We start from the raw sequence: 26,489 nt of genomic DNA on the forward strand, positions 1-26,489 counted from the left end.
AGAAATCACGTGGTTTTAAAGCGAAGAATGTGCTCGGAGCACATTTGTATCCGGAAGGGAAGTTCCTTGAAGGCTGTTCGACGAGAAAGGCGAAAATCAGAGGGCGCGGGATGATTTACCAGCCCAACTCCTGTATAGCGTTTTTCGTCAGTCTAGCAAGATGCAGTTGAGCGTTTTCGTGGAGTAGCACCACTATACTCAGTCTTCCTGGTCGTTTTTCTTGGACCGCGTCTGCAAGACGTCTCAGTTGTTGACAATAAATTTCAGCAGTGGTGGTTACATCTCGGAGAAGCAACTCGTATCACACCACACCGTCGCTGTTCCCCATATGCATAAAATTAACTTTTGCGGTGAGCCAAGTTCTTTGTACGGGGAGTTGCTACTTCGTTTGGGCTCAACCATTACTTTCTTTGCCCCATATTAGCACCATTTCTCTTCACCTGCGACGATACGGGATAGAAATGGTCGCGTTGATCATGAGCCCACTGATCAGTAAACAGTGATGCACATATGGCCACCCACTGATTTTAGTGATTTTCACTTAGAACCATAGACCAAATTTTTGAACATTCACTATTGCGTGCAAATATCGCACGACGGAGAAATGATAAGAGTTCATCATATTTTAAGTTTCTCGAGCACATTGATGTGGATCATTGTGAATTATTGCGTTTAAATGGTCTTCATCAAACCTCGAAGGTCTGGCCGAACGTGGAGAGTCACTAATGTCAGAACGATTCTCCTTAAAACAAGAAAACCATTTCGTTGTCGTGTTCTGTCCAATGGCGTTATCCCCATGTTGTTGTTGTTGTGGTCTTCAGTCCTGAGACTGGTTTGATGCAGCTCTCCATGCTACTCTAGCCTGTGCAAGCTTCTTCATCTCCCAGTACTTACTGCAACCTACATCCTTCTGAATCTGCTTAGTGTATTCATCTCTTGGTCTCCCCCTACGATTTTTACCCTCCACGCTGCCCTCCAATACTAAATTGGTGATCCCTTGATGCCTCAGAACATGTCCTACCAGCTGATCCCTTCTTCTGGTCAAGTTGTGCCACAAACTTCTCTTCTCCCCAATCCTATTCAATACTTCCTCATTAGTTATGTGATCTACCCATCTAATCTTCAGCATTCTTCTGTAGCAATACATTTCTAAAGCTTCTATTCTCTTCTTGTCCAAACTATTTACCGTCCATGTTTCACTTCCATACATGGCTACACTCCATACAAATACTTTCAGAAATGACTTCCTGACACTTAAATCTATACTGGATGTTAACAAATTTCTCTTCTTCAGAAACGCTTTCCTTGCCGTTGACAGCCTGCATTTTATATCCTCTCTACTTCGACCATCATCAGTTATTTTGCTTCCCAAATAGCTAAACTCCTTTACGACTTTAAGTGTCTCATTTCCTAATCTAATTCCCTCAGCATCGCCCGTCTTAATTCGACTACATTCCATTATCCTCGTTTTGCTTTTGTTGATGTTCATCTTATATCCTCCTTTCAAGACACTGTCCATTCCGTTCAACTGCTCTTCCAAGTCTTTTGCTGTCTCTGACAGAATTACAATGTCATCGGCGAACCTCAAAGTTTTTATTTCTTCTCCATGGATTTTAATACCTACTCCGAATTTTTCTTTTGTCTCCTTTACTGCTTGCTCAATATACAGATTGAATAACATCGGGGAGAGGCTACAGCCCTGTCTCACTCCCTTCCCAACCACTGCTTCCCTTTCATGTCCCTCGACTCTTATAACTGCCATCTGGTTTCTGTACAAATTGTAAATAGCCTTTCGCTCCCTATATTTTACCCCTGCCACCTTTAGAATTTGAAAGAGAGTATTCCAGTCAACATTGTCAAAAGCTTTCTCTAAGTCTACAAATGCTAGAAACGTAGGTTTGCCTTTCCACAATCTTTCTTCTAAGAAAAGTCGTAAGGTCAGTATTGCCTCACGTGTTCCAGTATTTCTACGGAATCCAAACTGATCTTCCCCGAGGTCGGCTTCTACTAGTTTTTCCATTCGTCTGTACAGAATACGTGTTAGTATTTTGCAGCTGTGGCTTCTTAAACTGATTGTTCGGTAATTTTCACATCTGTCAACACCTCCTTTCTTTGGGATTGGAATTATTATATTCTTCTTGAAGTCTGAGGGTATTTCGCCTGTTTCATACATTTTGCTCACCAGATGGTAGAGTTTTGTCAGGACTGGCTCTCCCAAGGCCATCAGTAGCTCCAATGGAATGTTGTCTACTCCGGGGGCCTTGTTTCGACTCAGGTCTTTCAGTGCTCTGTCAAACTCTTCACGCAGTATCGTATCTCTCATTTCATCTTCATCTATATCCTCTTCCATTTCCATAATATTGTCCTCAAGTACATCGCCCTGTAATAATAACCAAAACGGCCTTGCTGTGCTGGTACTGCGAACGGCTGAAAGCAAGGGGAAACTACGGCCGTAATTTTTCCCGAGGGCTGCTTTCCCTTCTTTGCTTAGAACTGGGTTTCCATCTGAGCTCTTGATGTTCATACAAGTGGTTCTCTTATCTCCAAAGGTCTCTCTAATTTTCCTGTAGGCAGTATCTATCTTACCCCTAGCGAGATAAGCCTCTACATCCTCACATTTGTCCTCTAGCCATCCCTGCTTAGCCATTTTGCAGTTCCTGTCGATCTCATTTTTGAGACGTTTGTATTCCTTTTTGCCTGCTTCATTTACTGCATTTTTATATTTTCTCCTTTCATCAATTAAATTCAATATTTCTTCTGTTTCCCAAGGATTTCTACTAGCCCTTGTCTTTTTACCTACTTGATCCTCTGCTGCCTTCACTACTTCATCCCTCAAAGCTACCCATTCTTCTTCTACTGTATTTCTTTCCCCCACTCCTGTCAATTGTTCCCTTATGCTCTCCCTGAAACTCTGTACAACCTCTGGTTCTTTCAGTTTATCCAGGTCCCATCTCCTTAAATTCCCACCTTTTCGCAGTTTCTTCAGTTTTAATCTACAGGTCATAACCAATAGATTGTGGTCAGAGTCCACATCTGCCCCTAGAAATGTCTTACAATTTAAAACCTGGTTCCTAAATCTCTGTCTTACGATTATATAATCTATCTGATACCTTTTAGTATCTCCAGGGTTCTTCCATGTATACAACCTTCTATCATGATTCTTAAACCAAGTGTTAGCTATGATTAAGTTGTGCTCTGTGCAAAATTCTAACAGACGGCTTCCTCTTTCATTTCTTACCCCCAATCCATATTCACCTACCATGTTTCCTTCTCTCCCTTTTCCTACACTCGAATTCCAGTCACCCATGACTATTAAATTTTCGTCTCCCTTCACTATCTGAATAATTTCTTTTATTTCATCATACATTTCTTCAATTTCTTCGTCGTCTGCAGAGCTAGTTGACATATAAACTTGTACTACTGTAGTAGGTGTGGGCTTCGTATCTATCTTGGCCACAATAATGCGTTCACTATGCTGTTTGTAGTAGCTTACCCGCATTCCTATTTTCCTATTCATTATTAAACCTACTCCTGCGTTACCCCTATTTGACTTTGTGTTTATAGCCCTGTAGTCACCTGACCAGAAGTCTTGTTCCTCCTGCCACCGAACTTCACTAATTCCCACTATATCTAATTTTAACCTATCCATTTCCCTTTTTAAATTTTCTAACCTACCTGCCCGATTAAAGGATCTGACATTCCACGCACCGATCCGTAGAACGCCAGTTTTCTTTCTCCTGATAACGACATCCACTTGAGTAGTCCCCGCCCGGAGATCCGAATGGGGGACTATTTTACCTCCGGAATATTTTACCCAAGAGGACGCCATCATCATTTAATCATACAGTAAAGCTGCATGCCGTCGGGAAAAATTACGGCCGTAGTTTCCCCTCGCTTTCAGCCGTTCGCAGTACCAGCACAGCAAGGCCGTTTTGGTTATTATTACAAGGCCAAATCAGTCAATCATTCAGACTGTTGCCCTTGCAACTACTGAGAAGGCTGCTGCCCCTCTTCAGGAACCACACGTTTGTCTGGCCTCTCAACAGATACCCCTCCATTGTGGTTGTACCTACGGTACGGCTATCTGTATCGCTGAGACACGCAAGCCTCCCCACCAACGGCAAGGTCCATACAAGGCGCAAATGTTTCTAGCTGCCTCCGCTGATCTCATCCCTGTACTGAACTCAAAAAGACGAAAAGGTCTGAAATGCGCCTGCTTATCCATTTGGCACTGCATTATCTCGCACCACAGCTTCACTGACTATCTCCACATGACAAAATAACAATATGTAAACTCAATGAGCAACAGTAAATTACAAATAAATATGACAATGGATACATAAACCCCACAGCAACCGGAATACCAACATGCTTAACAAAAATACTACGAACTTATGCACCAGCCTATATATCGCCAAAACTATGCGCTCGTTCTCCTGCCACCTTTTGGAGATAATGCTTAGCATTAACAGTTCAGTTTTAAATCAAGTGGCCGGCCGGAGTGGCCGAGCGCTTCTAGGCGCTACAGTCTGGCACCGCGCGACCGCTACGGTCGCAGGTTCGAATCCTGCCTCGGGCATGGATGTGTGTGATGTCCTTAGGTTAGTTAGGTTTAAGTAGTTCTAAGTTCTAGGGGACTGATGACCTCAGAAGTTAAGTCCCATAGCGCTCAGAGCCATTTGAACCATTTTAAATCAAGTAAAGTATATTTGTCATCGATAGATCGTGTTATACGTGGATTATTTCTGCTGTAGATAAAAGCCGCCAGGTTTGCAATTAAGAGACAATCTGTGAACTCCGAGTCAACAGTAGCCGTTAGTCTGTGATGCGCTTGTTCTGCTGCTTTGCTTTGATCAATCGTTATCTCCTATTCTTGAGGATACATTTCCATTTCACGAGTAGTGCGTCAGTGATTTATTAGTTCCTTGGCCTAACTGATCACTTTCATCTTTCATAGCCCTTAAAGAAGCAGACAGATGCTAAAATATGGTCATTTATTGTGTAGGGATATACGTAAAAGGATATAGTTCTGTTACTATAATTCAGTATTGTCGCAGCACAGTTCACGGCAGTAGAGAAGTTACCCTTTGTTTTGAATGTTTCTAAAAGTGTACGTGGTTGTAAGAAACTTTGCATAAAGATTTTCTCAGATTAAATTTTTATATCATTTTTATTCACAATTCGTAAATTATTTGTGCACACGCGAACATGTTGTCGGAAACAAACATACACAAAAATTAAATAAAAGCACTACAAAAACATAATTTCTAAGTTCGAAGTAATTGAAATTGTCATTCAAAAAATATGGATATAGAAAATAGCGAAAACATGTAAAATTTAAAAATAAATATTTCGAAAGAAAAACAATCTTAGTACCAGGGAAAACCATACTTCCATTGACACGTTTCGCTCTTCTGGGCATCATTATAAAATAAGTTCGCATACAAAACATAGAATATTGATTACATGCTTTATATGGGAACTTCTGATGATACCCTAGAAGAGTAAAACGTGTCAATAAAAATATTTTTTCCCTTGCAACCAAGACTGTTTTTGTTTCGAAATGCTGCCCGTGGTTGCTGTACCAGAGTGGGAAGAATTACATAAAAACTAATATTGTAATAGGTCGTTCTTTATTAGGGTTTCGTAGCTCAGTTTGCAAAACAGAACACTTTAAGGACAGCTTTATTGTCTGTCCGTCTGTCAGTCAGTCTGTCTGTCTGCCCGACTGTTAAAACCCTTATTCTCAGGATCGGGTGCACGTTTCAAGTTGAAATTTATGTCACATACTAAGGTCTATGGTCCCTTGACACCGTAAGACGTTTAAGCTTCTATGTCAGTGCAGTTTGAAAGATACGGCTATTTATGTCACACATTTTGATACTTGCAAACTAACCCAGAATACGAAATTTGGCAAGAAGCAAGGTTACAGTACAAATAAAAGGGACAAATCCGAAAATTGTTAAACCGTATTATTGTTATGATTTTTAGTCCAAAGACTCTATTGATGAAGCTGTCCATGCTACATCTACACATCTACGTGATTACTCTGCTATTCACAATAAAGTGCCTGGCAGAGGGTTCAGTGAACCACCTTCAAGCTGTCTCTCTACCGTTCCACTCTCGAACGGCACTCGGGGAAAACTAGCACTTAAATTTTTCTGTGCGAGCCCTGATTTCTCTTATTTTATCGTGATTATCATTTCTCCACATGTAGGTGGGTACCAACAGAATGTTTTCGCAATCGGAGAGGAAATTTCATGAGAATATCCTGTCGCAACGAAAAACGCCTTTGTTTCGATGATTGCCACTCCAATTCACGTATCATGTCTGTGACACTTAAATCTATATTCGATTTTAACATATTTCACTTCTTCAGAAACGCTTTTTTTGCGAGTCTACATTTTATATTCTCCTACTTCGACCATCACCAGTTATTTTGCTGCCCAAATAGCAAAACTGATCTATTACTTTAAGTATCTCATTTTCTAATCTAATTTACTCAGCATCACCTGATTTAATTCAACTGCATTTCATTATCCTCGCTTTGCTTTTGTTGATGCTCATCTTATATCTTCCTTTCAAGACACTGTCCATTCCATTCAACAGGTCTTCCAAGTCCTTTCCTGCCCCTGACAGAACTACAATATCTGCAAATCTAAACGCTTTTATTTCTTGTCCCTGGATTTTGATTCCTACTCCAAATTTTTCTTTTGTTTCCTTTACTGCTTGTTCGATACACAGATTGAATAACATCAGGGACAGGCTACAACCCTTTCTCACTCCCGTATCAACCACTGCTTCCTTTCGTGAACCTCAACGGTTGTAACAGCCATCTGGTTTCTGTAAAAATTATAATAGCCTTTCGCTCCCTGTATTTGACCCCTACCACCTTCAGAATTTGAAAGAGAGTATTCCAGTCAAGATTGTCAAAAGTATTCTGTAAGTATACAAATGCTGTAAACATGGGTTTATGTTTTCTTAACCTATCTTCTACGAGAAGTCGAGGGGTCAGTATTGCCTAGCGTGTTCCGAAATTTCTGCGGAATCCAAACTGATCTTCCCCGAGGTCTGATTCTACCAGTTTTTCCATTCTTCTGTAAAGGATTCGTGTTGGTATTTTGCAACCATCACTTACTGAACTGTTACTTCGGTAATTTTCACACCTGTCGGCAGTTGCTTCCTTTGGAATTGGAAGTACTATATTCTTCTTCAAGTGTGAGGGTATTTCACTTGTCTCTTCCATCTTGCTCACGAGATGGAAGAGTTTTGTAATGGCTGGCTCTCCGAATGCTTTCAGTAGTTCTAACGAAATGTTGTCTACTTCGGGGCCTTGTTTCGACTTACGTCTTTCAGTGCTTTGTCAAATTCTTCTCGCAGTATCATATTTCCCTTCTCATCTTGATCTACGTTCTCTTCCATTTCCATAATATTGCCCTCAAGGACGTTTCTCTTGTATAGATCCCCTATACACTTCTTCCATCTTTCTTATTCAATTGACCAGAAGTCCTGTTCCGCCTGGCACAAAACCTTACTAATTCCCACTATATCTAACTTTAACCTATCCATTTGCCTTTTTAAATTTTCTAACCTACCTGTCCCATTAAGGGGTCAGACAATCCACACTCCGATCCGTAGAACGCCAGTTTTGTGTCTCCAGATAACGACATCTTCCTGGGTAGTTCCCATCCGGAGATCCGAATGGGGGGACTATTTTAACTCCGGAGTATTTTACCCATGACGATGGCATCATCATTTAACCATATAGTAGAGCTGCATGGAATTACGGCTGTATGTTCTCCTTGCTTCGAGCCGTTCGCAGTACCAGCACAGCAACGCCGTTTTGGTTGATGTTACAAAGCCAGATCAGTCAATCATCCAGACTGTCGCCCTTTCAACTACTGAAAAGGCCACTTCACCACACGCTTGTCTCAACTGTCAACAGTTTCCCCTCCATTGTGGATGCACTTACGGTACGGCTATCTGTGTCCCTGAGGTACGCAAACCTCCCCAGCAACAGCATGGTTCATGGTTCAGGGGGGTGAGGGGGGGGGGCTGTATTTACATATCTTGCTGCCATAAGAATTTACACTGGATTCATTATCCATAAAAAGCATAACAGAAAAATATTACTACACGCAAACATGAAATGTTCTTTTTGTATGTCTAGTCTAGTCTTAGGAACCACTGTAAAGATTTTGATACGGTTGCGAGGTGCCGGGGCAAGCAGTGTATTTAACACTAAATTCTTCTAGAATCTACATATGTAAATGATGCTCTAAGCCCCCCCTATTCTAACTCCGACTTTTGCTGTTGCACATGGATTAAAAAATATACGCGAACTGACTGTAATCAACCCTGCAAGTGGAGTAGAAAAGAGTTTGGCACCTGCAATAATTTAATTTGATAAATAAGTTAAATAAAGGAAGGTTTCATTAACAAAGTGAGAAATGACGGGTTGCTCTACCGATTAACAGAATGAAAGTTCTGTCCAAAATAACAATATGATTTATTAAGACTAAACACAAAATAATAAACAAAAACACATGAAACATTTATAATACATCAAATTGGCTCAAATTGGTTACTCAAAGAAACGCTGTGAAGGTGAAGTTGTCCCTAAACTAGATTGTGAGGTTTATGACGAAGTGGTACGTGGAGCCAATTCCTTGCCACTCAAATCTTAAGAGAGACACACAGCTAACCCAACATTAATTGCTGCTACCCAAGACAGAACAAAGTTAGAAAAAGGCGAACAGGCGCGCTCTGCTGAGCTCTGATTATCACCTAGGAAAATCCCTATCTGCCGGTGCTGCGGACATACATTACCAAACTGTCTTCTTAACTGCCAGAACACGATCTGGCGTACCGGAGGCGATGGCTGGTTGCTTCGACGTCCTCGACCAAAAGGCGAGAGCCGACCACCACTGAGCACCCGTTCAGGCTGAACACAGAACATTCCCGGCCCCACGACAGTGGCCATGGTTAAACGTTCCAATCAGCAACTCGAAAACCGGCGGAAAATTCCACTCCATTGCCGGAGCACTACCATTCCACCAATGGAGATTCTTGGCGCCCATTTCTGCGCTGATTTTGCTATGTCACGGAGCTATGCCCTGAGCAAGCCAATCACAGTTATTATTTTGCAGAAAGCGCGGGAATTTTCCCGCCACAACTTCCTGGGTACACAAGTCATTCCCACGCCTCGCTGGTAGCCCACCAGAAAGTGTTTTTGCTAAGTTTCTGCGAAGTAAAGGAACCTCTAGCCCAGCCGCTACTTCAGGCCCCTCCGGGCGTGTCTTTTGACAATGTCGGCGTCTGGAAAGCATTCACTCGACTCGCTCACACCCGTCGGCTTAACCCTCTCGAGATCCGCAGAGCCCGCCTGTCACCGGACCACCTGGGTGATGAGAGATGCTGCGTGGGAAGTTCGCGTGTGAAGGAATAGCGACTTTTCACCGCATGCAATTGGAGACGAAAATCGTAAGATAGAAATATGAGAGGGGGCTCATGCCACCTCTCACGGTCTTGCAATTCCAGCGGCCGGTATCTTACCGGCATCGATAACGATAACATGCAAATTGTCGAGATTCTCCAGTCACTGAGTGGATGAAATGTCTATAAACATAATAAAATTTTTGCGGAGCTGTCAGTGCGAGAGTCCTACTCGCTCTTGGCCGTTTTTTTTTTTTCTTTCATCGTCATCCACCACGAACGTGACAATACACCAGAACTTGACAGATATACTTACGTATACAACTCCCATACTCCTCGGCGGGAAGGTTACTTCGGGCACGGAGGATAGGGAAAACCTTTTGAATTAGACGGCTGAAACTGCCCTTGGGGGTCTCCCAGCCATTCATGCCATACGACTTTATTGTTCCAATTGTTCTCTGTGTCATTCTTTTGTTTTATTATTGCTTTTAACATCGTCACCTACAATAGTGCGTCAACTACACTGTTCACACAAGCTTACGGTGAACAGCTGTAAGTTAGACGCAAGTTAAGCCTGACATAACATGGTTATTGGGGTCCTCAGTCCGAAGACTGGTTTGGTGCAGCTCTCGACGCTGGTGTATTTAGTGCAAGCCTTTTGGCATCAGAATAACTTCCGCAAGCTGCATCTACTTGAACCTGCTTACCGTAGTCCAGACTCCTGCCTCTGTTACCAAAGTGGTGATTCTTTGATGCCTCTGACTGTGGTCTACCAACCGATCCCTGAGTGTATTTATCAACAAGGATAATAAAACAGTAACATTGAAAACTGACAGAAATGGAGTTAATTTTGTTTGCGACGGCTAGAACCTCGAAACAATGTCTTCCTTAAACATTTAAAGAAATGGACCTTGTTAAAACTATGACGGAATACATACGAGTAATAAAATTCCATATCCTGTCTAGAAAATTTTGCGCTACCGGTTCTCATAGAGTTTTCGCATAAAGTTTTAGTTTGGGACTTGTTTTTAAGAATTTAAAAGTTTCAGGGCGTACTTACTTCACTTCATAGTTAGCGTCTGTTTAATCTCTCAATCTTAAGTTTGCGTAGAAGAACTGACATAGAGCTCCATAACCATTCATATATGTCATTGTCAGCAGTAAGACACATTGTGTAGGGGAAATGCTTTTTAAGTTTCGACTCTTGCTTTCCTCAGACCCCTGCTAACGAGCCTGGTAGCTGAGGACTGCTTCTTTCACTTTCGAAAGCTTGATAATTTTGTAGTACGAATTACATTAAAATAGTGTTGCAAAGTTTGAGGGTCTATTTTGTACCGGCATTCCAGATATTACTGAATGACCTATTTCTGCTTGTCTCAGAGAGCACTCTCTAATTGTTATTTCAATCTGTTTACCTAATGGTTTCGTTATCGTTATCGTTAACTCTAACATACGTTTCCTCGTTCCCCACTGAGTTCTGCTGGAATGAAAAATGTCACATTTCTATGTTGAGCTACACATCATGGATAACTGGTACACAATATCGATGGGATATAAATGTTTTAGGTTGCTGCTTTGGGAACACTCTTAAGTACTGGAGCTTCGTGCTATAATATGTGACGTTGTAAGAAAGCGTAAGCACATAAATAGCTCTGCCTCTGGCCTAGTAATTAAGTAATGCCGGCACTTTTTTATCCACCCGCTTTATGTACACTCGTGGTTCCTTAACGTGATGGCTGACAGTGTAGTTCCCATACTCTGACAGCCATCAAAAGAAGCCACATCGTCCGACATAAATACAATCAAAAATCAAATGGTTCAAATGGCTCTGAGCACTATGGGACTTACCTTCTGAGGTCATCAGTCCCCTATAACTTAGGACTACTTAAACCTAACTAACCTAAGGACATCACACACATCCATGACCGAGGCAGGATTCGAACCTGCGACCGTAGCGGTCGCGCCGACCGCGGTGGTCTAGCGGTTCTAGGCGCTCAGTCCGGAACCGCGGGACTGCTACGGTCGCAGGTTCGAACCCTGCCTCGGGCATGGATGTGTGTGATGTCCTTAGGTTAGTTAGGTTTAAGTAGTTCTAAGTTCTAGGGGACTGATGACCACAGATGTTAAGTCCCATAGTGCTCACAAGGGAACCTCCCCATCGCACCCCCCTCAGATTTAGTTATAAGTTGGCACAGTGGATAGGCCTTGAAAAACTGAACACAGATCAATTGAGAAAACAGGAAGAAGTTGTGTGGAACTGTGAAAAAATAAACAAAATATACAAACTGAGTAGTTCATGGGAAGATAGGCAACATTAAGGACACTGGGAACGCAGGAGCGCCGTGGTCTCGTGGTAACGTGAGCAGCTGCGGAGGGAAAGGTCCTTGGCTAAAATCCTCCATCGAGTGAAAAGTTTAACTTTTTTATTTTCAGTTTATGTGACAAACTCTTATGTTTTCATCACTTTTTTGGGAGTGATTATCACATCCACAAGAAAACCTAAATCGGGCAAGGTAGAAGAATCTTTTTACCCATTCGCCAAGTGTACAAGTTTGGTGGGTCGACAACATTTTCCTGTCATGTGACGCACATGCCCTCACCAGTGTCGCATAGAATATATCATATGTGTTTTCCTGTGGAGGAATCGGTTGACCTATGACCTTGCGATCAAATGTTTTCGGTTCCCATTGGAGAGGCACGTCCTTTCGTCTACTAATCGCACGGTTTTGCGATGCGGTCGCAAAACACAGAAACTAAACTTATTACAGTGAACAGAGACGTCAATGAACGAACGGACAGATAATAACTATGCAAAAATAAGGAAAGTAAAATTTTCACTCGAGGGAAGACTTGACCCAAGGACCTCTCGTTCTGCAGCTGCTCACGCTACCACCGGACCACGGCGCTCCTGAGCTCACATTGTCCATGATATTGCTTATGTGGCCCATGGACTACTCAGTTTGTATATTTTGCTTATTTTTTCACACTTCCACACAACTTCTTCCTGTTTTCTCAATTGATCTGTGTTCAGTTTATCAAGGCCTATCCACTGCGCCAACTTATAACTAAATCTGAGAGGGGTGCGATGGGGACGTTCCCTTGTCAGAGCCATTTTGTAGCGGTCGCAGGGTTCCAGACTGAAGCTCCTAGGAACCGCTCGGCCACACCGGCCGGCAATTAATTTTTAATCCATGAGCTTTATGTACACTCGTGGTTCCTCAACGTGATGGCTGACAGTGTAGTTCTCACACTCTGACAGCCATCAAAAGAACCCGTAACAACAATTACTAAAGCTTCCTGCTTCTTCCGATAATCATTTTGTTATTATTTGTATATCATTCCAGCAAGGAATCTTCAACAAATGATGTGATCTGTGCTTACCTGTGACTACAATTCTTGTAAATTTCCAAAAAACATTATTTCGGCGAAACACACTGCACTCTTGGTGGGGGATTGATGAATCGTTGCCGGCCGGTGTGGCTGAGCTGTTCTAGGCGCTTCAGTCTGGAACCGCGCGACCGCTACGGTCGTAGGTTCGAATACTGCCTCGGGCATGGATGTGTGTGATGTCCTTAGGTTAGTTAGGTTTAAGTAGTTCTAAGTTCTAGGGGACTGATGACCACAGATGTTAAGTCCCATAGTGCTCAGAGTCATTTGTACAATTTGATGAATCGTTCCCACTGGTTGTTGCCTGGCACTGAAGATCATCAAGGACAAGGACGAGCGCTCAGTTTCAGCTTTGAAATTTGTAATCATTGACGATGCAAGAAAATTACGAAATCAAGTGCATCGCACCAAACAGAAAATAATTTGCCTGCTTAACTTAGCCGGCCGCTATAACCGAGCGGTTCTAGGCGCTTCAGTCTGGAACCGCGCTGCTTCTACGGTCATAGGTTCGAATCCTGCCTCGGGAATGGATGTGTGTGATGTCCTTAGGTTAGTTCGGCTTAAGTAGTTCTAAGTCTAGGGGACTGATGACCCCCCATAGTGCTTAGAGCGATTTGAGCTTAACTTACAGCTCCTGTTTGGAATTACCCTACTTTGCTATGTGTAACATATTTCGCAACTACGAACTATTACTTTTACTAACAGTCAGCAATATATTTCCTTTCCTTAGAAAGATATCTAACCAGCTGCTACCTACAGTTAAGCGTCTCAACTATTTTAACTGTTTCAAGTATAAAGAATGTATTGTAGTCTGTGTTCTACGAGGGAGGTTAAAAGTAACGGCATACTCGGAGCAAAAATGAGATCAATTACCATAAAAAATAATCTCGTCGAATTTCAGCATACAGTTACTGAAACCTTTCGACCAAACTCTGGGTTTAACACGGTAGGAAGTGTGACTATCGGCGAAAGTATGTCGACATTACGTCAGCGTAGCTCCAGCGCTCCTGTTCCGCTGCTGGAGGTCGTTCATCGGAAAAACCTCTCTGCCCGGTCCGGACCTGTCGCCGGAGTATTAATTACGTCGCAGAAGGAGGGCGTTGTCTTCTCGTGGAGTCGGCGTATTTCACGTCTGTCTCCGGGAAACGCGTCATGATCGGCAGCGACACGGCGGCCTTTACGTAAACGACGCCTGCCGGTCCCGGACACGCCTTCGTCCCTTTGCCGTGAGTTTGTGAACTTTCCTGCTAACCCATTGCCGTCGCTAGAACGGCAATATCACGACGTCAGAATACATTTTAATCGCACATGTGAGTTGGCATGTGATCAGACTGAAAGTTTGGAGTAGTGGGATTCAATTCTTTGACCGGTCATCCAGGCATTTCTCTTCTGTTCTTTTCCTAATCCGCCTGAGACGATGATCACAGTAGTTGCTGTGAAAAGAACGCTACCGATTCCTTTTCCTGTCCTCGTGCAATTAGAGCTGGTGTTCCGTCTCTAATGTTATAGTTGTGAACAGGACACTACATCCTGATTTCCCCTCCTACCTTCACTTCATTCATTTACTTCAGTAACACAGAATGTGTTACGATGTCTACATTCAATTAGTTGATATCTTACTTCCGCAGTAAAGAACTCGCCAAGCAAACTTTTAAGGGAAACAAGGAGGAATTTGGAAAGGCGATTAACTTTCGCCGAGAAGAAATAAAAACTACAGAGTTTCGTAAGACACACTAATTCTGCCAGATAGGGAAAAGATACGATTGAACGAAATAGAGTCTCCAAAAGGTATTATGAGATGAACAATAACAAAAGGTAACAAAGGGAGGAAATGTATTCGAATTCATTCAGGCGATGCTGGGGGAATTACATTAGGAAATGAGACACAGGTAGTAGACGAGTGTTGTTATTTGGGCAGCAAAATCACTGACGATGGCCGACGTCAACAGGATACAAGATGAAGACTGGAAACATCTGAAAAAACATTTCTCAGAAATGGAAATCGGTTAACAACGATGATCCGTGGTGGAGTCGCTGGCGCCAGTGATTCTCTTATCTATTAGGGCAGTAATCCCGTTCGAGCTGGCATGAGCGTTTTCTCTTTGGTTTTCCTATTCTGGCCGCTATTTAAGCGCGGCACTTCCGGCTATGGTTATCTTGGTTTTCCGCTACGGGACCCTGGTGGTCGTGCTTGGCTGTTGCTTGGGCACATGTTGTGTTGACGAGCCTTGGAGTGACCGTTACGGTGGAGCGTTGGTTGTTCGCGGCGCGGTGTTAAGATTTGAGGAGTTTGTCGGTGACGGGCTGGTGGTGATGGCCTCCAATGCACCAACAAGTGTGTACATTGTACTACCTGACGCTGGATGCATGTGTATGCTTCGTGGATTCTCGTCGTTTTCTGCTGGCCATCAGATATTTCTTTGAAGTTGTGTTTGTGATCAGTCTGATAGTAATTCGTATTCACAGCCGGAAACAGTGATTTGTATGTGATTACCCCGCCGTGGCGGGAATAAGGAATTCAGTCGTGGTTCCGGTATATGTTGAGTGGCACCGTTAAGACTGTAAAACACTGCTCAGTGACGGCAGAACTAAGCGTGAGTACCGTGAAGGCTGCGTGAGTCATTCTAGGTTAGTGCACAGGCCATGTTTAGTGTTAAGACAGTGTGCTTGCAATGTTACTTGAGTATCTTATGATCTGTTCTGTGATCCCAGTTTGAAAAGGCCGTGACTTTGGAGTCTTGTATTATGGGTTTTTTATGCCTTTGTTTCGGCAGGCCGTTAACTTCTCCAGACTTATGCTTGTTATTGGGGTCTGCCTGTAAGCGTAAAGAATTATGAGCTGTAAGAAGTGAATAGTTTTCCATGCTACTTGTTTGAGCTCTTGCATGTGGTAAGGCTATTAAAATTAAAGGGGCGGCATAACTCTAAAATAAGAGAGTTAGTGTTATGTTGGGAAGGGAGTGAGACAGGGTTGTAGTCTCTCCCCGATGTTGTTCAATCTGTATATTGAGCAGGCAGAGAAGGAAACAAAAGAAAAATTCGGAGTAGGTATTAAAATCCATGGAGAAGAAATAAAAACTTTGAGGTTCGCCGATGACATTGTAATTGTGTCAGAGACAGTAAAGGACTTGGAAGAGCAGTTGAACGGAATGGATAGTGTCTTGAAAGGAGGATGTAAGATGAACATCAACAAATGCAAAACGAGGATAATGGAATGTAGTCGAATTAAGTCGGGTGATGCTGAGGGAATTAGAGTAGGAAATGAGACACTTAAAGTAGTAAAGGAGTTTTGCTATTTGGGGAGCAAAATAACTGATGATGGTCGAAGTAGAGAGGATATAAAATGTAGACTGGCAATGGCAAGGAAAGCGTTTCTGAAGTAGAGAAATTTTTTAACATCGAGTATAGATTTAAGTGTCAGGAAGTCATTTTTGAAAGTATTTGTATGGAGTGTAGCCATATATGTAAGTGAAACATGGTCGATAAATAGTTTGGACAAGAAGAGAATAGAAGCTTTTGAAATGTGGTGCTACAGAAGAATGCTGAAGATTAGATGGGTAGATCACATAACTAATGAGGAAGTATTGAATAGGATTGGGGAGAAGTTTGTGGCAGAAGAAGGGATCGGTTGATAGGACATGTTCTGAGGCATCAAGGGATCACCAATTTAGTATTGGAGGGCAGCGTGGAGGGTAAAAATCGTAGAGGGAGACCAAGAGATGAATACACTAAGCAGATTCAGAAGGATGTAGGTTGCGGTAGGTACTGGGAGATGAAGAAGCTTACACGGGATAGAGTAGCATGGAGAGCTGCATCAAACCAGTCTCAGGACTGAAGACCACAACAACAAGTGTTATGTCCTTTTGTTTGGTTGTCTGTCCTTCGGTATCTTTTTTTTAATGATACAGTGTACTACGAGCAGCGGGCACAGTCAGTTCCGGATTGACCAATACACGGGGCGGTGCCTTGATTGAAATATGTTAGCCGTTAGCTCGGCCAGCTACGTCTTGGTGACGCTGGGCGCTACTTGGCTGTATCCCGGCAGAGGCACTGCTCGACCTATTAGTTGGCAGAAGCTGAATATTCTAAGGTGCGTCCCCTGTTGCTAGTAGTTTGGCCACTCTTGTATTAGGGTGGCTCATCCGTGGGTCTGTGCCCGCTGTTGAGTGAGGCTTAAACTGACTATTAAGATAACTGTCTTTTATGCATAAATATTGTTATTCTTGAAAGGGATTTCACGAATGAGTTCAGTGGAATAAGTCACAATATAACTGGTGGAATTCCCTTGTCCTATGATCTGTTCAAATGGTTCAAATGGCTCTGAGCACTATGGGACTTAACTTCTGAGGTCATCAGTGCCCTAGAACTTAGAACTACTTCAACCTAACTAACCTAAAGACATCACACACATCCATGCCCGAGGCAGGATTCGAACCTGCGACCGTAGGGGTCGCACGGTTCCAGACTGCAACGCCTAGAACCGCTCGGCCATCACGGCCGGCTGATCTATTCATTGATTTAAGATTCACGTTGGGATTTTGATCTTTTACGTAGAAGTTTGTTATTTAATATTCAGTACTGCTGCTTGTTTTACCAAAGGGGATTTATTCCAGGTTAATTCTTGTTAAATTTGTGGGCCATTATGCTTGCCATCTATATTTACCTGGGACTGTTATTTAGTTAAAAGGAAGAACCTTCACTTAACTTTCTTCATTCTGTATAATTTATAAAGACTGTATAAAGTTTTTAACTATATTTGTTATGGTGGCTATTGGAAGGCCGATTTGTAACAGATTTTCTACAACTGTTTTTGGGGATAAGTGTAATAAATCTTTGTGAACTACTAGCCAATGTTAGCGTTTTCTTGTGACTAACGTCTCAACTGGGGAAGCGTGCTGCGCCCATAACCCAGAGGTCCGAGGGTCGTAACCACGCTCTGGAATGATTTCTTTAAATGGACGGTAAATACGAGCATTATATTATTTGTTTCTTTAAACAGCAATTAACTTAATTAATTAAGTTGCTGCTGTGAAATGCTGGACGGTGGTTCTCTTTATCTCCGCAGGGAAAACAGCGCACTCTTATGACAACACAATTGCAATATCAAAAATGGCCGGAAATAGTCCATTTTAACTACCATATCAAACTAATTCTTTAAATATTTCCAGGTGCCCAGTCACTTGAAACACTGATCATCACCTTACGATGATTCTTCTTCATAATAACACGTATACTGAAGAGCCAAAGAAAATGATACACGTGCCTAATATCGTGTAGGGCCCCCCCGAGCACGGAGAAGTGCAAATCTACAGACATTGTTTCTAGTTGTGCCCCATACTTGGGCTGTCTAGCATGCCTAAACTGGCAACAAACAACGCCCTAAACTAAACTTTCACTACCATCACCGAAGTAATCTATACGAACCATCTATATCTTGTTTATATAGAATGATTCTACGCATAAGACATCATGATGCATCCAATACATAGCTCTCCTCCTTTGTTTCTACTACACATAACATATCAGCAGGTAGTAGTATCCCCACACTCACCTGAAGTAATTTCCAGGAATTTAACGGTATTTTGCTATGTGAAATTAGCCACGCTTTACTTAGAATCGTCCTCCTTGATAAACAAACCATGGATATACACTGAAGAGAAACAGAAACTGGCACACCTGCCTAATATCGTGTAGGAACCCCGCGAGGACGCAAAAATGCCGCAACACGATGTAGCATGAAGTCGACTAATGTCTGATGTAGTGCTGGAGGGAACTGTTACCATGAATACTGCATCGGGTGTCGCATTGTCTTGCTGGAATAACCCAAGTCCGTCAAATGCACAATGAACATAACAATGGATGTAGGTGATCAGACAGGGTGCTTACGTTCGTTTCACCTGTCAGAGTAGTATCTAGAAGTATCAGAGGTCCCATATCACTTCAACTGCACACGCCCCACACCATTACAGAGCCACCACTAGCTCTAACAGTCCCATGCTGATATGCAGGGTCCATGGATTCATGAGGTTGTCTCCATACCTGTACACGTTGTAAGTGGGCTGCTTCTGTGTTGGCAGCTCTGTGTAGCGCTTTGCATTGGATCTCTGACTGCGCTTTCTTTGTAAGAGACTCTGTGGCTGGTTGGACTCGTTGTTGGAAGTTAATAGCCAGTATTGTTGGGCAGTTGGAAGTTAGTCGCCAGCGGTGATGGAAGTACTGTTGGGCAGTTGGAGGTGAACAGCCAGCAGTGATGGATGTTACATGTGAGAAGTTAGCATTGATGGAGGGTAGAGGTCTGAAGTGTTGGCGTAGGCTAACGAAGTATCCGACTTGGAGATTGAAAATTATTCATGATTATATATCTTTGTACTGGATTTACAATCGTGTTTGAACTGCATGTCACATTATTAAGGTAAAAAATACATTATTTCGTTTGCAACAAAATCTTTCCTTTCCTAACCACGTGCCTTTTAGTAGTTAGTGGCTTTAGTAGTTAGAATCTCTTATTTAGCTGGCAGTATTGACGCTCGCTGTGTTGCATTAGTTCGCGTAATGAAGATTTTTGTGAGGTAAGTGCTTAATGAAATGTATAGGTTATTGTTAAGATTTCTTTTTAGTCACGGCCATTCTTTTGAATTAATTATTTGAAGTCAGGTTGTAATTTTTTTGAGCAGTCAGATTGCGTTGTGCTAGAATATTGTGGATCAGTGTTGACATGATAAAGTAAAAAGAAAGTAGGCTCAGTACGTTCAGTTTTATTCAGCTGTATCAGAATTAGATAACGTAGAAGATTCATCTCCTCACTCATACAGCAGTTGAAGTACAGACACACACATTTAAATAAAGAAGTTTCAACGTCCATCCGTTCGATACAATTTGAAACGACACTCGCCCGTGCAGGCAACATACACTCCTGGAAATGGAAAAAAGAACACATTGACACCGGTGTGTCAGACCCACCATACTTGCTCTGGACACTGCGAGAGGGCTGTACAAGCAATGATCACACGCACGGCACAGCGGACACACCAGGAACCGCGGTGTTGGCCGTCGAATGGCGCTAGCTGCGCAGCATTTGTGCACCGCCGCCGTCAGTGTCAGCCAGTTTGCCGTGGCATACGGAGCTCCATCGCAGTCTTTAACACTGGTAGCATGCCGCGACAGCGTGGACGTGAACCGTATGTGCAGTTGACGGACTTTGAGCGAGGGCATATAGTGGGCATGCGGGAGGCCGGGTGGACGTACCGCCGAATTGCTCAACACGTGGGGCGTGAGGTCTCCACAGTACATCGATGTTGTCGCCAGTGGTCGGCGGAAGGTGCACGTGCCCGTCGACCTGGGACCGGACCGCAGCGACGCACGGATGCACGCCAAGACCGTAGGATCCTACGCAGTGCCGTAGGGGACCGCACCGCCACTTCCCAGCAAATTAGGGACACTGTTGCTCCTGGGGTATCGGCGAGGACCATTCGCAACCATCTCCATGAAGCTGGGCTACGGTCCCGCACACCGTTAGGCCGTCTTCCGCTCACGCCCTAACATCGTGCAGCCCGCCTCCAGTGGTGTCGCGACAGGCGTGAATGGAGGGACGAATGGAGACGAGTCGTCTTCAGCGATGAGAGTCGCTTCTGCCTTGGTGCCAATGATGGTCGTATGCGTATTTGGCGCCGTGCAGGTGAGCGCCACAATCAGGACTGCATACGACCGAGGCACACAGGGCCAACACCCGGCATCATGGTGTGGGGAGCGATCTCCTACACTGGCCGTACACCACTGGTGATCGTCGAGGGGACACTGAATAGTGCACGGTACATCCAAACCGTCATCGAACCCATCGTTCTACCATTCCTAGACCGGCAAGGGAACTTGCTGTTCCAACAGGACAATGCACGTCCGCATGTATCCCGTGCCACCCAACGTGCTCTAGAAGGTGTAAGTCAACTACCCTGGCCAGCAATATCTCCGGATCTGTCCCCCATTGAGCATGTTTGGGACTGGATGAAGCGTCGTCTCACGCGGTCTGCACGTCCAGCACGAACGCTGGTCCAACTGAGGCGCCAGGTGGAAATGGCATGGCATGCCGTTCCACAGGACTACATCCAGCATCTCTACGATCGTCTCCATGGGAGAATAGCAGCCTGCATTGCTGCGAAAGGTGGATATACACTGTACTAGTACCGACATTGTGCATGCTCTGTTGCCTGTGTCTATGTGCCTGTGGTTCTGTCAGTGTGATCATGTGATGTATCTGACCCCAGGAATGTGTCAATAAAGTTTCCCCTTCCTGGGACAATGAATTCACGGTGTTCTTATTTCAATTTCCAGGAGTGTATTTCCTGTCGTCAACAGTCCAATTTCGGTGTTGACGGTCACAGGCGAGGCGTGCAGTCATCAAGGACACACGAGTGGGCCTTAGGCTCCGAAATCCCATATCGATGGTGTTTCATTGAATGTTTGCAGGCAGATAGTTGCTGATGGCCGAGCATTGAAATGTGCAGTAATTTGCTGAATGGTTGCACTCCTGTCTCGTTGAACGAATCTCTTCAGTCGTCATTGGTCCTGTTCTTGCAGGATCTTTTTCCGGCCGCAGTGATGTCGGAGATTTGATGCACACGGTCCATTCTTGAAATGGTCGTACGGGAAAAACCCCTCTTCATCGCTACCTCGGAGATGCTGTGTCCCATCGGTCATCCGCCGACTATAACACCACATAAATCTTGATAACCTGCCATTGTAGCAGCAGTAACCGATCTAACTACTGCGCCAGACAATTGTCTTATATAGGCAGCGCCGTGTTCTGCCTGTTTACACACCTCTGTATTTGAATACGCATGCCTGCAACAGTTTCTATGGCGCTTCGATGTATTTTCAACATTTGAAAATCACATGCAAAGATTTTGCAGATCAAGTAATTAAATACCTGTCACAAATAGATCAAAACACTAAGTAGATCCAAGGTGTTGTCTGCACTGACATTTGAGAACACATGCTCTCTTCTCTAAACGTTTCCACCTTACACTAAAAATACCTGGCGAATAAAAACATTCCGATCACACACACTCACGCTCGTGAAGTGCTTGCCATCTGCCGACTGCTGGGCAGTTGCAGCTGCGTCAGTCGGAAGAGCCGTGTACAAGCTTCAGCCACGTTGGCGGTTGCGTGCACCATCTCCAGCCATACCAGACGCTCAGAGGCCAGAGAGACTGTAACGGCAAAGCAGTCAACTGATCAGTTTGCAAGGGGGAATAACTGTCCAGCACAAACACTTGCCATACTGAATCTTCTCAAAGCCAACACACATATCCGCTTCTGTCTGCAATTCTACCCCTGACTTAAACTCTCTGCAGTTTAAAACACCCACTTTACCTAATCTAAGACAGGGATGTTGTTGTCCACACACCTCGAATTTCTCACACAAAATGTAGTACTGTTTACTTCGCAAATTAGCCACCCGAAGGATGCCGTCACCAGGACTTGTTCCCATGGCGGTGGGCAACAGCCGAAAGGTTGGAATATTCTTTGTAATTAACCATTCATCATAGGCCAAACTCTGGCTTCTAGTCAGCCAAGTCTCCATACAGTTCTAACTGCAATTCCACCCCTGACTTAGACTCTCTGTAATTTAAAACATCCACTTTACCCAATCTAAGGCAGGATGTTGTTGTGCAAACACATCGAATTTCTAACAAAAAATGTAAATTTCTCCCTTTTATACGGCTTATTTTCTAATACGGAAGAAATCGGAGTGTATAAACGTTTTCACATCGCTAAAGAATCGTTACTTGTTGTGAAAATCCTGTACAGCAGTATGACATAGCCTATATTTCCTCTAAGTATTTTCTCACCAGGTAAAAAAATAAAGATCTGTTCTTATCATCTTAATATCTGTTATTTCCTGCATCACAGGATAGAATATTTACTCATCTATGGTTCGTGACAGAGTGCTAAGAGCTTGCTTTACCTATGACACAGGATGCTTCCCCACTTCCGCATTATCTTAAAGTAACCAAATCCCTAATCACACACAAAGTCTCTTAGCAGCACACAGGACTTGTAAATATCAGATTTATACTATGTTGACTTTATAAATTCGAAAATATAGCTGATTTTATTACGATGTTAATTTCTCCCTGTGTAGGTGGGAGATTGAAATTTCCTTAACAGATCTCGCTGCAACGAAAAACGCCTGATTGCAGCTCCAACTCGCGAATCGTATCCATAGTACTCTCGCTCTTACGTACTTCCATCCACCTGGCGGCGCGTCATTGATATCTAATTGATTGACAAATAATTAAACTGACCATGTGAGTCCCTTTCCATGGTGAGTAACTTTTTTCCTGCAGTCGGATTACACTTGCCAGGTAGCTCAAATGGAAATCCCTGGAGGCTACGATGTACTTCTCGAGGAACGCTACTGATAACCAATATTTGAAGCTGACTACAGAAGTTTTCTAGTGCTGCCAAAATACATTTCGCATAAGGACCACAAAGATAAGGCACGAGAAATTAGCGCTCATATGGAGCCATATAGACAGTCTTTTTCTCTTCCTCCGTTTGCGAGTGAAATATGAAAACAAGTGACTAATAGTTTACAAGGTACCATCCAGCGAGCACTGTACGATAGCTTGTGAAGTAAGCGTGTAGATGTAAATATAAATTTACTCTACCTATCATATCAGTCCATCCAGTTATAGCCACATAAAACTCAAGGAAGAATGTTTCTCTTATTTATCAAGAAAACAAAAGTTGGCACTTTTGCTACTGATTCTCTCTCGGTAATAGTTTTAATAGCCCCTAATTTTCTCATCTGCGTAAACTGTTGCCTTTCTCAGTTGCTCAAAGCTGTAATGTCAGCTCATTTATTTACAAAAAGTGCCTGAATAAACATGAACACGCACTTGCTGCATAAAGTATTACAATCATGTATTCTAATGGTGTGATTCTTATGCTTCCTACAGTGAATATTGTACCGACATACCTCACCTCAGATATGTAAAGGGTTCTGTCGTGCAAGACATAACAGATATTTAGCTGATAAGAATAGATTTTTTTTTTTACATGATGAGAGTATACTTAAGAGGAAAGATTCTCTATGCGATACTGTTGTACAGGATTTTCACAACAAGTAACGATATTTTAGCAATGCGAAAACGCGTGTATTCTCTGATTACTTCTGTCTTAAAAAATAACTTGTATCAAAGGCAAGAATTCAAATTTCGTGTGAGGAATTCGAGGTGTATGGACAACAACATGCCTTTCCAGGTTGGTAAAGTGCTTTTAAACTGGGGAGAGTCTACGTTGGGAGCAGCATTGCTGGTATAACTAAACATCCAAGCAGTACCTGTTTGCCTCACACTATGACAAGTCGGCAGCAGGGCTTGGCTGACTTGGAGCCATGGCATGGCCAAGGCATGCGCAAGCCTCCTCACTGGCGCCACTGTTGTTGCCCAGTAACGGTGGATGGCGAGTATTTCACGTTCGTGAGTGTGTGGCATCAGAAGGTCTTTTTCGCCAGATATGTTTAGTGTAAGGTGGAAATGTCGTGATTGAGGTGGAAACTTACGTTCTCAAGTGTCAAATATTTGATTATTTAGTGCTATTATCTACTTATGGCGAAAATTTAATTACTTGATTTGCAAAATGTTTGCATGTGAGTCTCAAATGTTCAAAACGTATTTTATTACAAAGAAGAACCATCATAAGGTGGTGGTGAGTGTTTTAAGCGATCTACTTGACTCTTCTAAATTCTTAAATAATTAATTTGATAGGATAGTGCAAATGGACTATTTCCTTCCGTTTTTGATGTCTCTACTGTGTTGTTACAAGAGTAGGTTACTTTTCCTGCTCAAATAAAGAGAACCACAGCCCAGCATTTCCTAGTAGTTTAATAAATTAATTTAATTACTGTTTAAATAAATAAACAATATAATGCTCGAATTTACCACGCATTTCATGTCATAAGATCTTCCAAGTCTGACAGTTCAGCAGACAGTCTTTTCTTGTCAATTTCCGGATATGAGTCAAGAGGTGGGAATTGAGGGGGGGGGGAGAGCGGAGAAGTGGGGGAGAAGGAGTCAGAGCCCTGTCTCCCACACACTTTTTCAATAAAGAATGTGCAAATTGAATTCAAGAATTTGTTATTATATCAACTGATATTTATTTGAATTTGTGTTGTAAGAGCCTTACACATCAACAGTTCTGCACAGTCTGAACTTTTCCCCCACAATTTGCAAATGGGAGAGGGGAAGGTGAAGTGTGGGAGGAGAGGGGAGGACTTGAGATTTCCAAAGAGAGGCTAAAGAGATTCAGAACTAGGCAGGGGGTGACAAAAAGGGTCCCTTTTCCTGAGTGGTGGGGAAGGAGGAGGAGGAAGATGGGAGTTAGGACGATCTCACGATGAATTATCTGTAGGGGGTCATAAATCAGTTGGCATAACAAGAGGCATATCCCGGGAATCATAAATCTATTAGCCTATCAATATATTAAGATCATAAATCAATGAACTCTCACAATTTAGTTAATTAGCATATTAAATTGGTATCGAAATTGCGCCAGATCGAGCTTTACCACACTACTACCATTCGCTTGTCAGTATGTCAGTGTTTAGCATATATATGAAAGGGATTGGACAACAATATGGAAATATCATGAAAAATGCATGTTTGAACATGAGAGGAGTGTTTAGTAAGTAATGTAGCACTTTTTCCTCAGCCAGTATCGGATGAAAATTGTGGAATTAGGTGGACATCATGGAAAATTCCCACTTCAGCCTCTATAGTGACATGGAATTCCGAAAGGCGGCAGCACTATACATAGCCTTAAAAATTTCGTCTGTAACAGAGGTGCATTCGAAGTAGAGAGCTGTCATTGAGACTTTTTTTCTTTTTGGTGGAGAATCAGAGCCTCAGAAATATTCACAGATGCCTACAGAATGTCTACGGAGACCTGGCAGTGAACAAAAGCAAGGAGAATAGTTTTTGTTCATTTGGGTAGATAATCATGGATACTTTGGTGTGACGTCATAAGCGAGTGACTGCGTGTGAGATCGCTCTCCAAGTTTTTATATATTTTTAGGCTTCAGCCGGCCGAAGTGGCCGTGCGGTTAAAGGCGCTGCAGTCTGGAACCGCAAGACCGCTACGGTCGCAGGTTCGAATCCTGCCTCGGGCATGGATGTTTGTGATGTCCTTAGGTTAGTTAGGTTTAACTAGTTCTAAGTTCTAGGGGACTAATGACCTCAGCAGTTGAGTCCCATAGTGCTCAGAGCCATTTGAACCATTTTTTTTAGGCTTCAGATGCATATTTTAACGGCTTTTGTGATAATATTTACTATATAAGTGACTTATTAGTGGTTTCTTCATTCACTTCTGCCTTTCTTGTGTTGTGACCTGATATTTGTGAGTGTTTCGTATCGATCAACGTAACCTCTTACCTGTGTTTACATTCCGCGCTGACCAGTTGCAGCTGTAGCGGCGCATCGAAAGCTAAGTACTAATTAGTTGTTTGTGTATAGTGGTTTATTTAGGAACTTTAGTAGTCTTCAACGGGAGTTTTTTGTGTTTTCTGATGAAATAATTTCAGAAGAACCTTTTGGGAACTGTTTTCAGCTTCGTTACTGTGTCATTAGACGTTTGATTCTCTTTCTGTATTAGTCTTTTGTTATATTCAC

This window comes from Schistocerca americana, chromosome 4 (assembly GCF_021461395.2).
Source record: "Schistocerca americana isolate TAMUIC-IGC-003095 chromosome 4, iqSchAmer2.1, whole genome shotgun sequence".
NCBI lineage: Eukaryota > Metazoa > Arthropoda > Insecta > Orthoptera > Acrididae > Schistocerca > Schistocerca americana.